Raw genomic sequence first — 18,711 nt, 5'->3', positions numbered from 1 at the left:
GAGCTGGTGCTTGGGCGGTACCAACTAGATATAGTTGGGCTCACCTCCACACCTAGCATGGGCTCTGGTACCAAATTCCTAGAGAGGGGCTGGACTGTACTTTTCCGGAGTTGGCCAAGGTGACAGGCACTGGGCGGGTGTGGGGATACTCACAAGTCCCCGGTTGGAGTTCTCCCCGGGGAGTGACAGGGTCGCCTCTCTACGACTGCAAGTCGCTGGGGGGAAGGCTCCCTAATGTGTGCTTATGCACCGAATAGCAGTTTGGAGTCTCTGGGTGGTACACAAAATAGATTGTTTCATAGGAGTTTATATTCTAGAGGCAAACAAATGATCATTTGCAACACAAATGTAATTTCTCGTGTGGAACTCCTCTTTTTTGCTTGTTCAGTTTGACATATTCGTCATTCTCCCATCATTTGACAAGTGGCAGCCAAACGTGAAGATGCAATTGAAAGTAGTTTCTAGAATATTTTTTTTAATGTTGTCAATCAATAACCACCTGTCAAAGAGCTACAATGACCCCAAGTTTCATCTCTGACACATTGCATAAAAAGTAACTTAATTTGTAATAAGATACGTTTTATCTGCTTCACAAAACTATCGACACACATGTCCGCTCAGCTACTTCATCCATCCATTATCCAAATCACTTATCCTTCTCTCAGGGTCATGGGAATGCTGCAGCCTATCCCAGCAGCCATTGGGCGGCAGGCGGGGGAGACACCCTGGACAGGCAACCAGACCATCACAGCCCCCCTCCCCCCACACACACACATTCAAACCTAGGGACAATTGAGAGTCACCTGACCTACATGTCTTTGGACTGTGGGAGGAAACCGGAGCACCCGGAGGAAGGCTCTGACTGCTGTGTGTGCTTATGCACCGAGTAGCAGTTTGGAGTATCCAGCATTCTTGGAGTCTCTGGGTGGTGTCCTAGATAAGATTCTGCCTGGGGACTCTACAGTTCTTCTGGTGGACTTCAACGCTCACGTAGGCAATGATGGAGAAACCTGAAGGGGCGTGATCGGGAGGAACGGCCTCCCCAATCTGAACCTGAGCGGTGCCTTGTTATTGGACTTCTGTGCAAGTCATGGATTGGCCATAACAAACACCATCTTCGAACATAAGGTAGTTCATAAGTGTACTTAGTACCAGAACGCCTTAGGCCGAAGATCAATGATATACTTTGTGGTCGTATCACCAGATCTGCGGCCGTATGTTTTGGACACTCGGGTGAAGAGAGGAGCAGAGCTGTCAACTGATCACCACCTGGTGGTGAGTTGGATCAAATGGCGGGGAAGGCTGCCGGACAGACCTGACAAACCCAAATGTGTAGTGAGGGGGAAATGGGAACATCTGGCGGAGGCCACTGTCCACGAGGTCTTCAACTCTCACCTCCAAAAGAAGTTCTCGTGTATCCAGAGGGAGGCTTCGGACATGGAGTCTGAGTGGGCCATGTTCAAAGCCTCTAATGTAGATTCGGCAGGTAGGAGCTGTGGGCATAAGGCCATCTATGTCTGTCGAGGTGGCAATCTAAGAACCCACTGGTGGACACCGGCAGTGAGGGAAGCCGTCTGGCTGAAGAAGGAGGCCTTTTGGGCTTGGCTGGCCCAGGGGTGTCCTGAAGCAGCAGACAGGTACTGGGAAGTGAGAAGGGCTGCGGTTTCGGCGGTTACGGAAGCAAAAACTCGGGTGTGGGAGGAGCTCGGCGAGGTTATGGAGGAGGACTTTCTGTTGGCTTCAAGGACGTTCTGGCAAATCATCCGGCGACTCAGGATGGCGAAGCAGGGCTTGACTCAGGCTGTGTTCAGCCGGGGACAGGACCTGCTGACCCTGACTGGAGATGTCGGGCAGTAGAAAGAACGCTTTGAGGAGCTCCTGAACCAGGGCTAACACGTCCTCAGTGGAGGAGGTAGAGTCTGAAGACTCGGGTAAAGCCCCACCCATATCCCTGGCAGAGGTCTCTGAGGTAGTTAAGAAGCTCCTCGGTGGCAAGGCGCCGGGGGTGGATGAGATTCGCCCTGAGGTGCTAAAGGCTCTGGACATTGTTGGGCTGTCATGGCTGATACACCTCTTCAGTGTCGCGTGGAGGTCGAGGACAGTACCTGTGGAGTGGTAGACTTGGGTGGTGGTTCCCATATTTAGAAAAGGCAACCGGAGGGTGTGCTCCAATTACCGGGGCATCACACTGCTCTACCGCCCCGGTAAAGTCTACTCTAGGGTTGTAGCGGTCTCGGGACTGTTTTTTATTTTATTTTATTGATCAATACGTTTTTGCATAAAACTAAATAAAATATTTAAAAATAATACGTTGTTTAACATAACATATGAACTTTTAATTTATTTTTGATTGGTTCCAATTTGTGTGAATTTAATTTGTTGAGATGGGGTCATGTGACCGGGAATGGCAGCTGAGCTTAGAAACGTAGACGGCAGAGGGCAGAGTAACTGGCGCTGTGCAGAGGAAAGGTTGTAAAGAAAATAACTGCAATATTTTGATGAAAAGAAGGTCTTGGCTGCTGCCAGGTTCTTGGACAGGGGACGAAACGGTATGGGAAAGTTTTGATTATTGTGTATTTACGTAGTAAATAAATGTACCGTAGCTAGCATGGTCAGTTCATGGCTTATACAGGAAACATGACTGCCGAGAGAGTTGTTTCATGTTTTTTCTTTTTTTTTTTCTAAATTTATTTCTAGTTTTTCCCCTTATCCCACCCGATTAACCCAATGGCATATGGCCGGAACTCTTGTCGAAAAACTCCCCTGACTCACGTTTCCACAGGAGGGAGATAGTCGTTACACCAGCTTCCTTCAAACTCGTGTCGGCTGCTCTCGCTAGTTTACACGCTGAAGCCTCCTCGCATGGATTGCATCGCCTTCAGGCCGCGAAGGAGGTGTAGGGAGAATGCTTTCAGTTGCTTGGCTGCAGGCGCCCGGGTGGGCCAGAGGGGTCGCTGGAGAACGACGAGTCCCCGAACAGTACAATGATCTACACCCACTATCACTCGGGTAAGGGTGGCCTAATGAATGCCTTACCCCGTGGACGCTCTGGCCGTGACCGGTTACGGCGAGTCTGGGATACGAACCTCCCAGCCACATGACGAACGGATTGCAAGAACGGCGGTTTATTCCGCTCGGCCACCAGAGCGGTCTAGTTGTTTTATGTTTGATTGGGATTTTGTATGTGGAGTTGAAAATAAGATCAATATCATTTCTATTGCAGTTTTTCACGGTGTCAATAAGGGTTTGGAGTAAGAAGAAGTGAATGAATGAATTGCTAAACATCAGTTGAAGCGTCAAGACTATCTGTCCTGAAGAAACAGCAGGGAGCAGTTACAAGGGTACTGGAATGGAGCCTCCGACCAATTGCCGAACCTCGAATCCAGGACGAACAATGCGGATTCTGTCCTGGTCATGGAACAACGGACCAACTCTTTACACTTGCAGAAGTACTGAGGGAGGCATGAGAGTTTGACCAGCCAGTCTACATGTGTTTTGTGGACTTGGAGAAGGGTTACAACTGTGTACTGCGGGGTACTCTCTGGGGGGAACTGCGGGAGTATGGGGTACCGGGGCAGTTGCTACAAGCCATTCGGTCCTTGTATAACCAAAGTGACAGCATTGTCCGCATTCTCGGCACAAAGTCAAACACGTTTTCGGTGGGTGTTGGACTCCGCCAAAGTTGTCCTTTGTCTCCGATTCTGTTTGTGATATTCATGGACAGGATCTCAAGGTGCAGCCAAGGTGAGGAGAGTGTCCGTTTTGGGAACCTTAGAATTGCATCTCTGCTCTTCGCAGATGATGTGGTTTTGTTGGCTTCATCAGAACGCGACCTCCAGCGCGCACTGGGGCGGTTTGCAGCTGAGTGTGAAATGGCCGGGATGAGAGTCAGCACCTCCAAGTCCGAGGCCATGGTTCCCCACTGGAAAATGATGGCTTGCTTGTTGGGGATGAGTTGCTGCCTCAAGTGAAGGAGTTCAGGTATCTCGCGGTCTTGTTCACGAGTGAGGGTAGGATGGAGCGGGAGATTAAAAGGCGGATTGGTGCAGCATCAGCAGTAATGCGAACGTTGTACCGGACCATTGTGGTGAAGAGGGAGCTGAGCCGGAAGGTAACGCCCCCACTTTACCAGTCAATTTTCATTCCAACCCTCACCTATGGTCATGAGCTTAGTGACCAAAAGGGTGAGGTTGCGGATACAAGCGGCTGAAATGAGTTTCCTCTGTAGGGTGTCTGAACTCATCAGCCTTAGAGATAGGGCGAGGAGCTCAGACATCCGGAGGGAACTCAGAGTAGAGCCGCTGCTCCTTTGCGTCGAAAGGAGTCAGTTTAGGTGGTTCGGGCATGTGATTAGGATGCCTCCTGGGCGCCTTCCTTTGGAGGTTTTCCGGGCACGTCCAACTGGGAGGAGACCCCGGGGTAGACTCAGAACTTGCTGGAGGGTCTACATGTCCAATCTGGCCTGGGAGCGTCTTTGGATCCCCCAGGAGGAGCTGGAGGGCGTTGCTGGGGAGAGGGACGTCTGGAGTGCCCTACTTAGCCTACTGCCTCCGCGACCCGATCCCGGGAAAACGGCTGATGATGGGATGAGACAATGTTACTAGATAGATTGCCAAACAAAACACGCACAGACTTTGCTTCAAACAAGGAGATGGAGATAAGATAGAGAGCGATTGTTGAGAGCTGTCACACTATCTCTGTTCACATTGCAATGTCAGTACTTCCTGCTCCCGTCATACTTCCTGAGCCTAAGAGAGGTCAATTACAACAAACACGGTGCTGCCACCAAGTGGCACTAAATTGCAATTACAGTAAATTAACTATTTACATTCATACTGTTCAGAACCTTTGTACCCGGGGCATTCTGGTGACACAAGAAGGACCACATCTCTGACTGGACGAGAGAGGATCTTGGGGGCTCCATCCTGGATGATTCTAATTTCCACCTCCCTCACCAGTCCATCCTGGCTTGGAAAAGTATTCACAATGATAGCGATGGGCCACTCATTTCTCTTTGACTGTACGTCTTTCATCAGCAAAACGTCACCCTCTTTCAGACTTTGCTTCTTCAATTCAATTAAATTTATTGTCATTAAAAACAATTTGCAGGCACATGTGTAAAAAAGGAAATGAGGGCTGCGGCTTCGTCAGACAGTGCAAGACATAGACAAACATAGCAAACATAGTATACAGATGAAGACTAAAAACTAAAGATAAAGTAAACATATTTACAGACATTCAGTGGGTAGCCAGGTTCAGGTGGGTAACAGCTTGGGGAAATCCCGTTTTTCCTTTGCTGAGATTTTTGAGTCAAACGTTGATGACTTGACACATGAGCTGTATCAGATCAAGAGAGTTTTGGAGAGGAAAGAGAAAAGTGGAATGCAGAGGCTCACTACTCTTCTTGAAAACTGTAGTATTTCTATAACATTTCAAGCAGGTATTTCAAGAGGTGTTACGGCTAGGCAGGATTGCCATTGTAATATCTATCAGCAGTGCTTCATGTGAACGAAGCTTTTCAGTCCTAAGCCTTATTAAAAGCCACATGAGAACAACATTGGGAGATGTCCGATTGAGTCACCTTGGTGTCTCGAGCGTTGGGTACAGACGGGCAAAGTCATTGGATATGAATGAATTTGTGAGGCGATTCAGCTCCAGTCACAAAACCGCAGAATTGTTCAGCTCCAGTCACAAAACCGCAGAATTGTTCTATTTTGAGATGAACAAAATGTACATTGTGTCTGGATTTTGCTTCAGGTAGAAGATGTGTATATTAGATCTGCAATGATTGGACGATGAATCGGTTATTTGTCAACTATAAAAGGAATTACAAACTATTATTTTATGCCTGTAAATGCTGGTCTACTATACATCACTTGTTTTTTTTATTTTATGTATGACATATTTGGAAAAAAAGTGATTCATGTATTATGTTTTCTATGCACCCTAGTTTAAAATAAAATAAATGTGAAAATTAAGAATGCTTGTTTATTTTCTAAGCCTTTTTGAAGTACACAACGTGCTTGAACAAGGCACAGTTTGCAAAATATATTCAATGATGTGCCTCTTTGCTCAAAGCTATAGAGCCAACAGCAAACATGGTGAAAGTACATAGACCTTACTGAATGAGGAATTGTGCATGGATGTTGGACATATTCTTGGCGCCTCTTTGTAAAATGTGGCCCCTTTATGGCCCCTGCTTTAGGAAAATTCTAGATCCGCCCCTGCATTATTTGAAGATATACAGAGGAGCAGCATCACTGCGGACACGTAGCTCATTTGGAGCAGTTGAAAGGAATACTGGAGCGTTTTGCTTGGGCAAATGAGAACACAGCAATCACACTCGGATGCGGACCAAAACAAGGGAACCGCGGCCGCCTAGAGGAGGTGGTCTCAGCGCAGTTCCAATTCGTTTGTCAATCGAGCCAACGAAGCGGGTCAACCCGTTGTATGCGGCCTGGCCCAGCAGTGCTTGCCATCTGTCTTGATGCAGCAACACGTGGTCTTATCACTTGAAATGCATCCTCGATACGTTGCCGAGCTTCTCTGTCAAACCGAATATCCTGTTACACACTGAACTCTGGCGAACAAACCGCAGAATAGCATCCATGCAACAAGCATCCATACGGGCTCATGTGCTCCGGTTTCCATAATGTTACTTGTGTTTCTGTTCCAGGTTCTTCAAAAATGTCGTTGGACAGCCAAACTTCTGACCAATGAGAGAATAGTTTGCTTGCGCACGGCGTTTGTTTACAAGCTCTAAAAATGCTGCCATGGGAACACAAACGAACCCGGGGACGTTGGGGACATTTCAGAATAAACTACAGGTATGAAGGCGGGCTACAACTAACCGCTGGGTTAGTGAAGAGACGTCTGTGTACATGTTCTTTTCCCAGCCTGATATTTAAAACCCGAACAGACACCAGCAGATCCCAGTCAGCAGCTCACAGAGGCCACACTGGGTAGGACCAGTTCGTCAAGTCAGCTGGCGTGTCGACTTTGGATCATGGAATTAACCTTTCATCCAGGAAACCAAGCAGGGCCATGGGTCATACTGGGTGTAATTACTCAGTCATCCACAAGATGTCCCCATATGACAGACCAACAGACCTACTACGTTTCTGCTCTTCTTTTCTGGCTCAAGATAGATTTGGACCTTAAATAGTTCTCATGTGTTCTGAAAAGCAAGTTATGCCACAATTAAAAAAACAAAAACAAAAACATGTGATCCATTTCAGCTCAGATAGAAGTGTGACCTTTTTGTTTTGAACAGTCAAAACTCCCGGTTTCCCTCGTTTTAAACAACCCATCAGTGTTTTCAGCTACTTAGGAGAACTGACAACACATCAGAACGGAGAACACAACTAAATGAGATACACACAGTCAACACACCTACATCTGATTATAATGAACCCATGTGGGATTCTAACCAGCACACCGTTTATAAACATGCATGCTTTAAAGTGTTGTGACCTGGTTTAACTTCAGCCTGCACACACAGTGTACACGTTACACAATAATGTACTCCCCGACTGTACTCAGAGGTTGTCCGAAATTAGAGAGAGCCAGTATGAACTGAGGGGAGTATATATATATATATATATATATATATATATATATATATATATATATATATATATATATATATATATATATATATATATGTATATATATATATATATGTATGTACATATGTATGTACATATATATGTGTGTGTGTATATAGTGTTTTTTTTCTGAAACCGTCAATGGTGTTATAAGTGCTCAACTAATGAGGAGCGGAATATCAACACAGATACAGGAAAAAAGTTTAATACATTGCAGTGTACTAAACTTTATTTTTTCCCTGTATCTGTGTTGATATATATACACTCACTGGCCACTTTATTAGGTACACCTTGCTAATACCGGGTTGGACCCCCTTTTGCCTTCAGAACTGCCTTAATCCTTCGTGGCATAGATTCAACAAGGTACTGGAAACATTCCTCAGAGAGTTTGGTCCATATTGACATGATAGCATCACGCAGTTGCTGCAGATTTGTCGGCTGCACATCCATGATGCGAATCTCCCGGTCCACCACATCCCAAAGGTGCTCTATTGGATTGAGATCTGGTGACTGTGGAGGCCATTTGAGTACAGTGAACTCATTGTCATGTTCAAGAAACCAGTCTGAGATGATTCGAGCTTTATGACATGGCGCGCTATCCTGCTGGAAGTAGCCATCAGAAGATGGGAACACTGTGGTCATAAAGGGATGGACATGGTCAGCAACAATACTCAGGTAGGTTGTGGTGTTGACACGATGCTCAATTGGTACTAAGGGGCCCAAAGTGTGCCAAGAAAATATCCCCCACACCATTACACCACCACCACCAGCCTGAACCGTTGATACAAGGAAGGATGGATCCATGCTTTCATGTTGTTGATGCCAAATTCTGACCCTACCATCCGAATGTCGCAGCAGAAATCGAGACTCATCAGCAACGTTTTTCCAATCTTCTATTGTCCAATTTTGGTGAGCCTGTGCGAATTGTAGCCTCAGTTTCCTGTTCTTAGCTGACAGGAGTGGCACCCGGTGTGGTCTTCTGCTGCTGTAGCCCATCTGCCTCAAGGTTCGACGTGTTGTGCGTTCAGAGATGCTCTTCTGCATACCTCGGTTGTAATGAGTGGTTATTTGATTTACTGTTGCCTTTCTGTCAGCTCGAACCAGTCTGGCCATTCTCCTCTGACCTCTGGCATCAACAAGGCATTTTAGCCCACAGAACTGCCGCTCACTGGATATTTTCTCTTTTTCGGACCATTCTCTGTAAACCCTAGAGATGGTTGTGCGTGAAAATCCCAGTAGATCAGCAGTTTCTGAAATACTCAGACCAGCCTGTCTGGCACCAACAACCATGCCACGTTCAAAGTCACTTAAATCACCTTTCTTCCCCATTCTGATGCTCGGTTTGAACTGCAGCAGATCGTCTTGACCATGTCTACATGCCTAAATGCATTGAGTTGCTGCCATGTGATTGGCTGATTAGAAATTTGCGTTAACGAGCAGTTGGACAGGTGTGCCTAATAAAGTCGCCGGTGAGTGTATATATATATATATAAAACGAAACAAATATAAGAAATAGATGATCTGTTAAAGGGGTCAAATTGTTGAATAGTTGTGAAAAAGAACATAAGAATGTGTTGAAAATTTAAAAACTTCAACAATTTAAAAATAAGGCGGTGAACAAATATAAACCTAAAGTATGATCAGGATTTTGTATGACATATTTGTTTTTGTCTGTTTTATTTTTGTATAGCCTAAACCCAGTAGTGAAATGTTGGCCTATTAGAATATGACATGTCAAATAGGTAGGTCTAACAAGCTAGCGCTTCAGCCTACACCTTCTTGGGGGATATGTGTAGTTTTCCTTTCGAGTTAATATCTTATTGTTATTTATTTCTATGTGCATTCATTCTGGAAAATTGTTGACATTTTTGTTCTTAATTAGGTCCAGAATAAACCAGTACTACTGCTACATCTGTAAAATAAACCATTACTATTACTGCTACATCTGTAAAATAAACCATTACTACTACTACCACATCTGTAAAATAAACCATTACTACTACTGCTACATCTGTCAAATAAAGCAGTACTATTACTGCTACATCTGTAAAATGAACCAGTACTACTACTACTACATCTGTAAAATAAACCATTACTACTACTACATCTGTAAAATAAACCATCACTACTGCTACATCTGTAAAATATACCAGTACTACTACTACATTTGCAAAATAAACAATTACTACTACTGCTACATCTGTCAAATAAACCATTACTACTGCTACATCTGTAAAATAAACCATTACCACTACTGCTACATCTGTAAAATAAACTACTACTACTGCTACATCTGTCAAATAAACCAGTACTACTACTACATCTGTAAAATAAACCATTATTACTGCTACATCTGTAAAATAAACCAGTACTACTACTACATCTGTAAAATAAACCAGTACTACTACTAAATCTGTAAAATAAACCAATATTACTACTACATCTGCAAAGTATACCAGTACTACTACTACTAAATCTGTAAAATAAACCATTACTACTACTACATCTGTAAAATAAACAATTACTACTATTACATCTGTAAAATAAACCATTACTACTACTACTACATCTGTAAAATAAAGTATTACTACTGCTACATCTGTAAAATAAATCATTACTACTACTACTACTACTACTACTACTACATCTGTAAAATAAACCATTACTATTACTGCTACATCTGTAAAATAAACAATTACTACTGCTACATCTGTAAAATAAACCATTACTACTACTACAACTGTAAAATAAACAATTACTACTGCTACATCTGTAAAATAAACCATTACTACTACTACACCTGTAAAATAAACCATTACTACTGCTACATCTGTAAAATAAACCATTACTACTACTACATCTGTAAAATAAACCATTACTACTACTACATCTGTAAAATAAACTATTACTACTACTACATCTGTAAAATAAACCAGTACTATTACTACATCTGCAAAATAAACCAATACTACTACTACATCTGTAAAATAAACCATTACTACTACTACATCTGTAAAATAAACCATTACTACTGCTACATCTGTAAAATAAACCATTACTACTACTACATCTGTATAATAAACCAGTACTATTACTACATCTGCAAAATAAACCAATACTACTACTACATCTGTAAAATAAACCATTACTACTACTACATCTGTAAAATAAACCAGTACTATTACTACATCTGCAAAATAAACCATTACTACTACTACACCTGTAAAATAAACTATTACTACTACTACATCTGTAAAATAAACCAGTACTATTACTACTTCTGCAAAATAAACCAATACTACTACTACTACTACTACTACTACTACTACTACTACTACTACATCTGTAAAATAAACCATTACTACTAGTACACCTGTAAAAGGTAGGGAAGATTTTAAGAAGAAGAATTAAATGATAAATTGTTGTATAACTGTGAAGATGAACACACTATAGTTTATTTATTGATGTCTTGAGTAATTTATTACATGTATCTTAGTTATTGTGGGGAAAATCATTCCTCCTGTCAAAGAAAGGTCAAAGTGCAGCATCAGCCACTTAACAATGCCTCTGAAACTTGCCACAGAGGTTGAACCCACTTTTCTTACTGAAAGACCCGAACCGAGCCTGCGTATGTCACCCCGTTGCCTTAAAAATGGAGACGGAGGAACAACGGTGGTTATGAAATGTGCTCATGGTAACCTAATGTCACCAATCTAACATGGCACAAGGGGAAAAAACCGTTTATAACGCAAATGCAAAGCAATGAAAGTCGTATAAAAAACCCACACCTTAGTAACAACAAAATAAACCTCACAGGTTACTTTTGATTGAATTTTGAATTCAATCAGCACCTAAATCTGCTGTAGTAAAATGACTGACCGAGAAACATCATGTCTCCTAGTTTAATTTAGTCTCCCAGTTTAGGTCAGTCAGTTATTTTCGGCCGTCATTGCCTTCCATAGCTTGAATCAGTCAGCCAATTGCCTCAACCATTGTCTGTTGTCTTTCCTGTTTTATTTCGAAGTTCACCTGCCCCGCCGTGTCAGTTCCTGCCCCTGGTTTTGTCCTCAGTCAACCCCGTGCATCCCACAGCTCTTCCCCATTCCCTCATTAGCTCCCCAGCTCATGTACTCCCCTGGTCTCCCTGTTCCCCTGCCAGACTGTCTTGTGGCTTCAGCAAAACGATCCAGCGTTTCATTATCTCTTGCTCTGCCAGTCTAACCATATGTGTGGTTGTCTTCCTGTTTCATGGGCCTTGCTTCTCTTGCCTGCAACGCGTTGGATCTGTTCACTTGTTTGGACTGAAAAGCCCCGTAACTAGAACTTGAGAACATTGAACTTGTTTTGCCCGTCTGCCTGCCCCTTGTCTATCTGGTCGCCTGTCGTACTGGTTTTCTGTGTACTGAACCCTGCTTGCCCTCGACCATTAAACTCAGTGTTACTGTAATCTCCCTGTCTGTGTTTTGTGTTTGGGTTTTTACCTGTTTGTTCTCTGGGAAATGTAACTGTACAATCTGGCCAGACATTAACCTAGCCGAGTTGGATTCCTATCTACACTTCCTGCTGGCACATACCAGAGCCCTTTCACGCCGTTACCAGCCATTTGCCTCCATAGCGGCAGTCTGCAGTGACTGCAGTCCAGCCCCAAACCCGATCCTGGGAACACGCCTGGCTCTGGGAGGAATGTGGAGCATTAGCCAAGCTCTGTGGCAGGATGCAGCCTGCCAGTCTTGAGCTGTTTACAGCCCCAAACCCATTCCTGAGCCTGGTCCTGGGAGTTCCTCTTAGTGTCAGCCAGCCATCATGGTACGAAACCCAGGGGTTCAATGAGCCATGAAGAAATTGGACCAATCCATTCCAGAGCCCGTCCTGCAAGTCCAGAACCACTCAGCCCTTCCCCCTGACGCCCTTGTAGCCCAGGACCAAAGAGTTGCTCAGCTACCCAGAAAATGCAGAGTTTGGTAGTGCAGTGGCTCTGCTCATTGCTTCCAACCCACTGCAGCGCAGCACCAGGTGAAGGTTTTCACTTTGTTGCAGTGGTTCTGAGAGGACATGGGTGAGCCACTTTGTTCCAGAGTATGATGTCGACCAAGACATAATTGACAGTTACTTAAAGTCTTGCTCAGTCTCACCTCTGGATTCTTCTACAACAGAACCAGTACTACCAGACCTGCCTCCTTTCTCCCAGACACCACTAGCTCAGCGTATGACCGCCTTGCTGACGTCCTCAGTCTGGCCTCCAGAGTCTCCGCTGCCCAGCACCACTACTGAGGGCCAACCTGTCCCCAGAAGAAAGTGTGGTCGCCAAGGCCCTCGACAGTCTTCACTGCCCAGCACCTCTGCCAATTCTCAGGCTGCTCCTGAGCCGTTGGTCACCACTGCTGACACCCGACCTGTGCCTGCACCTTAGTCATTGGCTACCTTTGCCGACGCCCAGCCTGTTCCTGTTCCCGAGTGCTCGGCCATCTCCGCAGATGCTCTGCGTGTTCCTGAGCCGTCGGCTGTCCTTGCCAATGTCCAGGCTGTCTGTTTCAGAGCCGTCGGCTGCCCTTGCTGATGTCCAGCCTGCCTCCAGGCGTCGGCCGTACTTGCTGATGCCCTTCGAGAGTCTGCAGTATCTCTAGTGGCCCAGTTGCCCATGTCTCCTGGGGCCCAGCTCCTCATGTCTCCAGAGGCACAGTTATCTGCATCCCCAGTGGTCCAACTTCCTGTGTCCTCTGCGGCTCCTCCTCAGGATCTACAGCGGCCCCACTTTCCGTGACTCCAGAAGTCCAACCCCCTGCTTCCTGTTTGGCCAGTACCTGTCCTCTCGGTCCCAGGGCCTCTGACCAGATTTCCCGGCGCTTTGGCCGGCCATCCAAGCGTTGCCTTCTTCAGTCAACTCCATATAGCCCACACCTGTTCCCCATTCCCTCATTAGCTCCCCAGCTCATATACTCCCCTGGTTTCCCTGTTCCCTTGCCACGTTGTCTTGTCTTCAGCCAAGCTATCCAGCATTTCATTAACTCTTGTTCTACCAGCCTAGCCATGTTTGGAAGTTTTCTGCTTGTTTCCTGGACCTTGTTCTCTTGCCTGCCCTGCTTCCGATCTGTTTGCCTGTTTGGCCTGAAAACCTCAGTAACTTGAGCTTTGAACCCTTTTGCCCGTCTGCCTGACCCTTGACTATCTGGTCACCTGTTGGACTGAATTTCTGTGTACTAACTCCTGTCTGTCCTTAACCATCAAACTGAGTGTTACTGTAGCCTCCCTATACATTAATACTTCTTTGTTAGACTTAGACGCCTTTGATTCCATTTCAAGAAAAATATCCTGAATCAAGCAATTCTATTTCAACTATGAGAAAGTTGCAGAATTATGTAATCTTTGCTAATAATACATCTTTACAATCCAAACAACCAACTAAAGAACTTTCTAATGATCAAGCTGCTAGAAGTTTACACACTTTCTTTTACTCTCGCATTTTGTCTCTCATTATACATAGAGTAATACACTTTATCTCGCTACACATTTCTAATTTCATTTCCAAGGTTTTTATGATACCAATGTTCTACATGTTCCATCTTGTCTCTGTTGTTATTTTGGCATTTAGATTAATTTATCCAATCCAGTTTTGTCAGTTCGTGATTTTGGCTTGATTTTGAGAAGATTTTCATAAACTACCCAGATTTTTTTATATCTTGCCTGCATGAATTGATTTAATCTGTTTTTATCTTACTCTATACACTGAGGGGAAAATTAGATGCAACTAAACTAAATGGAGAAGAAACCCCAACTGCCCCAATCCAGCTGGCTGTACTAGGTGTCTTAAGAATACACTGTAATTGTATCAATGTGAAATAAGGGTATTGCTTATCATGAATACGCGGCAAAACTCCAACCCTGGTTAAACAAAGGTTAAAAGTAGAGATGTCTCGATACCACTTTTTCCACTTCCAATATCGATACCACAGCCTTGGCTATCTGCCGATACCGATATCAGTCCGATATTTTGTTTTACCCTTGTACTACTACTTTCAGCTGCTCCCGTTAGGGGTCGCCACAGCAGATCATCCGTTTCCATCTCTTCCTGTCCTCTGCATATTCCTCTGTCACACCAGCGACCTGCATGTCCTCCCTCACCACATCCATAAACCTCCTCTTTTGCCTTCCTCTTCCCCGGCAGTTCCATATTCAGTATCCTTCTCCCAGTATACCCAGCATCTCTCCTCCACATATGTCCAAACTATCTCAATCTTGCCTCTCTTGCTTTGTCTCCAAACCGTCCAACCTGAGCTGTCCCTCTAATACACTTGTTCCTAATCCTGTCGTCCTTCGTCACTCCCAATGAAAATTTTAGCATCTTCAACTCTGCCACCTCCAGCTCCACCTCCTGTCTTCATCAGCGCCACTGTCTCCAAACCATACAACATAGCTGGTCTCACAACCATCTTGTAAACCTTCCCTTTAACTCTTGCTGGTGTTACGGCTCGCCCATCCCGCGCCTGCAGCCAATCAGCTCATCAGGGCTGGGCTTAGTCGTCAGGGCTGGGTTTAAGTTTGCTGGTCTCCCGGAGCCCGTTGCCAGTTCGTGCCGTAACATCCTCGTTGAAGTGGTTCCCTCCCTGTGTATTCTCTCCGAGTTTATCTCAACCCGTGGATTTGCTGTTTTCTCTGCGGAGTGTTTTTCCCTGCGGAATCATCCTGCCTCGCCCGCAACTTGGATTACCCGTGAGTTTTCCCATATTTTCTCTGTTTCTTGGTGACTACCCGCAAAGCGACTCGCCGGACTCTTTTCGTTGCCGTGCATGTTGTCCCGTTGGACCTTTGTGTAGCCGGGTGGTAAATCTGTTAAATATGTTAAATGATTTTCCACTTAAATTTAGTATAGTTTAACTGTTAATATATGTAATTGTTACACTGTCAAGCCATGTAAAATGTCATTTGATGTATTTAAATTGTGAGGCAGATTGTGAGTGTATTTTTATAGTTTTGGTTGTCATTGCATGTTTTGACCAGTAAGTGGCAGTGGCGGACTTTTATTGTAACTCCGTGCAAGTTATCCAAGTGCATCTTGGGTATTCTTTCTTTTTTTTCTTGTGTGGAGCGCCTGAAGATTGCGGTGTGACAGTGCTCTGACTCCGTAGTAAGTAAGGGTAAATATCTTGTGAAATATACCTGTAACATTATTCCAAACAATATTGTATGTCGGTAATTTGACAAGATGGTTTGATTTAGACGCTACTGGAGTTGATGTTCGGTGATTTTGGGCGCGAGCCGTCGACCGCTGTTCGCCATTGCAGGCATGACAAGGTAATGTTGGCGTGAATAAAGCCACACCATGCCATTGTATTTTGGATGTAAAGGTTTTATATGCATTTTAATTCTGTTTAAAGGTAACTGACAGAGTGAGAAGTTGCGCGATCTTCAGGAAGTTCCACATGTCTTTGTTAAACCCTGTTTAACGTACATAGTCCACTGCCGTATTTTGCACCGTATTTTGTATTTATTATTTCCCTTTTTAAAATCTTTTCTGTTAAACTTGCCACATCTGTGAACATTTATGAGCTGTTTGCTCGAAAGACACAGGAATGTATGCACTCAGTAAAACGATCTGCATTCGAAGGTTCAAACAATAAAATTAAAGCTACAAGAACCCCGGAAGTAATTGTGTCCTGTGTGGTATCTAATTCCACGGGCTACATTTGTATGAACTGTTAATAAAGTACGCCAGTTTCGGCGAACTCTATCTCTGCTTGGTGTCGTGCGTTTGGGGTCTTCTACAAACCTTAGCAGCTGGTACCCTTCTATTATTATTATTATATCTATTATTATTATTGATAATAACAAACCCCACCAACAGAAAATGAGGCAACTACCATCTATGCCAAACGAGTGAAGCAGAAGGCAAAACACCATGGCCAGCGGCAACTGAAAAAACCTGGGAGGACAAAGCAATGCACGGGAAGTACCCAAAAAGAATGAAAGACGCAGACGTAGACCAACAAAAGACACACCAGTGGCTGAGGAGCACCGGGCTGAAAGCAGAGACGGAGGACCTGATAATTGCTGCGCAAGACCAGAGCCTTGCAACCAGATCCTATCAGCATCGCATCATCAAAGATGGAACAGACGCAAAAATGCAGAATCTGTGGAATGTACGAAGAAACCATTGACGACATTGTCTCAGGCTGCCCGGAACTGGCAAAGACCGAGTACATGTACTGGCACAACCAGGCAGCAGCATACTTGCACTGGAAGATCTACAGGAGTTACAAGATCAAGACGACTGAGAAGTGGTACGAACATCAGCCAAAACGGTCACTGAGAACAATGACGTCACCATCCTCTGGGACATGCCCAATCACACTGACAGAGAGATAAAAGCCAACAAGCCCGACATCGTTATCAGAGACAGGAAACAAAAGAGGCGCATGTGTTAGGATTCACGAATGAAGACCAGAGGCCAGTGTAGCGAAATCCAAAAGGACAGACAGACAACAGAGCACCAGGATAACCCGAAGGGCGATTTAATGCAGGGAAGAAAAACAAACACTGCCACAGGGGATATTGACAGGTGAGTCTCAGGTGGGCGTTGTTGAGACGATGTGCGCCTGGCTACCAAAGTCCGAATCCATAGAGCGAGGGGTTGTCCGAGGAAGTTCGGGTCCGAGATCCAGGAAGTCAAGTCCGAATAGGAGGGGTCCAGGTAGAGAGACACAGAGGGAGATCGCTGGAGAGGTCAGGGGGGAAAACATGAAGGTCGCTGGGGGCGAGGGGGACGCGGGGAGCCGTGGAAGTCGCGGAGGGAGAGTCCTGGGTGGGAAAAAAGAGAGACACGAATATAGGCACGGAGAATAAAGGGAATAGCAAGAGGGCTTGTCAGAGCTTTACCGCAGGGTTCAGTACGTCGAAGCACGGAGTGGTGTTCTGGGAGACTTCTTGTAGAGGGCTGCCTGATTGCCGCAGGTGTGCCTGATGGATGATGGCAAGCACCTGGTGCAGTGCAGCGCTCTTCTCCTCAGAGCGTGAGCCGAGCGCTCGGATGTTTCCGGCACGTCCGAGCTGGGGGAGTGGCTTGAACGTGCCGGGGAGGCAGCTCGGGGCGCTGTAACCACAACAGGACCCCCCCTCCTACGGGAGACACCAGGCGACCGTCCGATGGCGTTGGGGTGGGCCCGACAGAACTCCTCCAGGAGTGCAGGGTCGGCCAGGTAGGACCGGGGAACCCAGCTGCGGTCCTCGGGCCCATAGCCAACCCAGTCCACCAGGTATTGGTACCCACGCCCCCGGCGGCGTACGGCGAGCAGCCGGTCGACATCCCAGACCATGTCACCACCGTTGAGGACCCTGGGGGGAGGAGGAGCTTGGACAGGGTGCTGGAGGCTACCAGTTTGAGGTGAGAGACATGGAACACGGGATGGATTTTGAGTGAGGTAGGGAGATGGAGACGTACCGCCGAAGGGTTGACGATGCGGTCGATGGTGTAGGGGCCGACGTAGCGGGGAGCCAGCTTCTGGTTGAGGGTAGGGAGGGGCAGGTCCCGGCCTCAGGAGCCGTACCCTCTGGCTTGGTCAATAGGCTGGGGCCGGCACTCTCCGCCGGTTGGCGCTGCGCCGGGCCCGCTCTGTAGCTCGCAACATAGCGGCCCGGGTGGTCTTCCAAACGCGCTGACATCGGCGGAGATGGGCCCTCGTGGACGGGACCGCCACCTCCAACTCCTGACGGGGGAACAGAGGGGGTTGATCACCAAGGGAACACTCAAAGGGGGACAAACCGGTAGCCGAACTCTCCATGGAGTTGAGCGAGTACTCCACCCAGGGCAGGTACTTGCTCCAGGAGGCGGGGTTGCTGGTGGTAACGCAACGTAAAGCCGCCTCCAGGGCTTGATTGGCCCGCTCTGCCTGCCCATTGGTCTGGGGGTGATACCCGGAGGAGAGGCTGACCGTGGCCCCAATCCCCTTACAGAAGGCCTGCCATACCTTAGAAGTGAACTGGGGACCATGGTCAGAGACAATGTCCAGGGGGATCCCATGGAGGCGCACGACATGGGAGATGAGAAGGTCCGCCGTCTCGACTGCAGAGGGGAGTTTGGTGAGGGCGACAAAGTGGACGGCCTTCGAAAACC

Source organism: Lampris incognitus, chromosome 1, assembly GCF_029633865.1.
Source record: "Lampris incognitus isolate fLamInc1 chromosome 1, fLamInc1.hap2, whole genome shotgun sequence".
Taxonomy (NCBI): domain Eukaryota; kingdom Metazoa; phylum Chordata; class Actinopteri; order Lampriformes; family Lampridae; genus Lampris; species Lampris incognitus.
The sequence above is the reverse complement of the archived record's forward strand: the minus strand, read 5'-3'. Positions refer to the sequence as shown.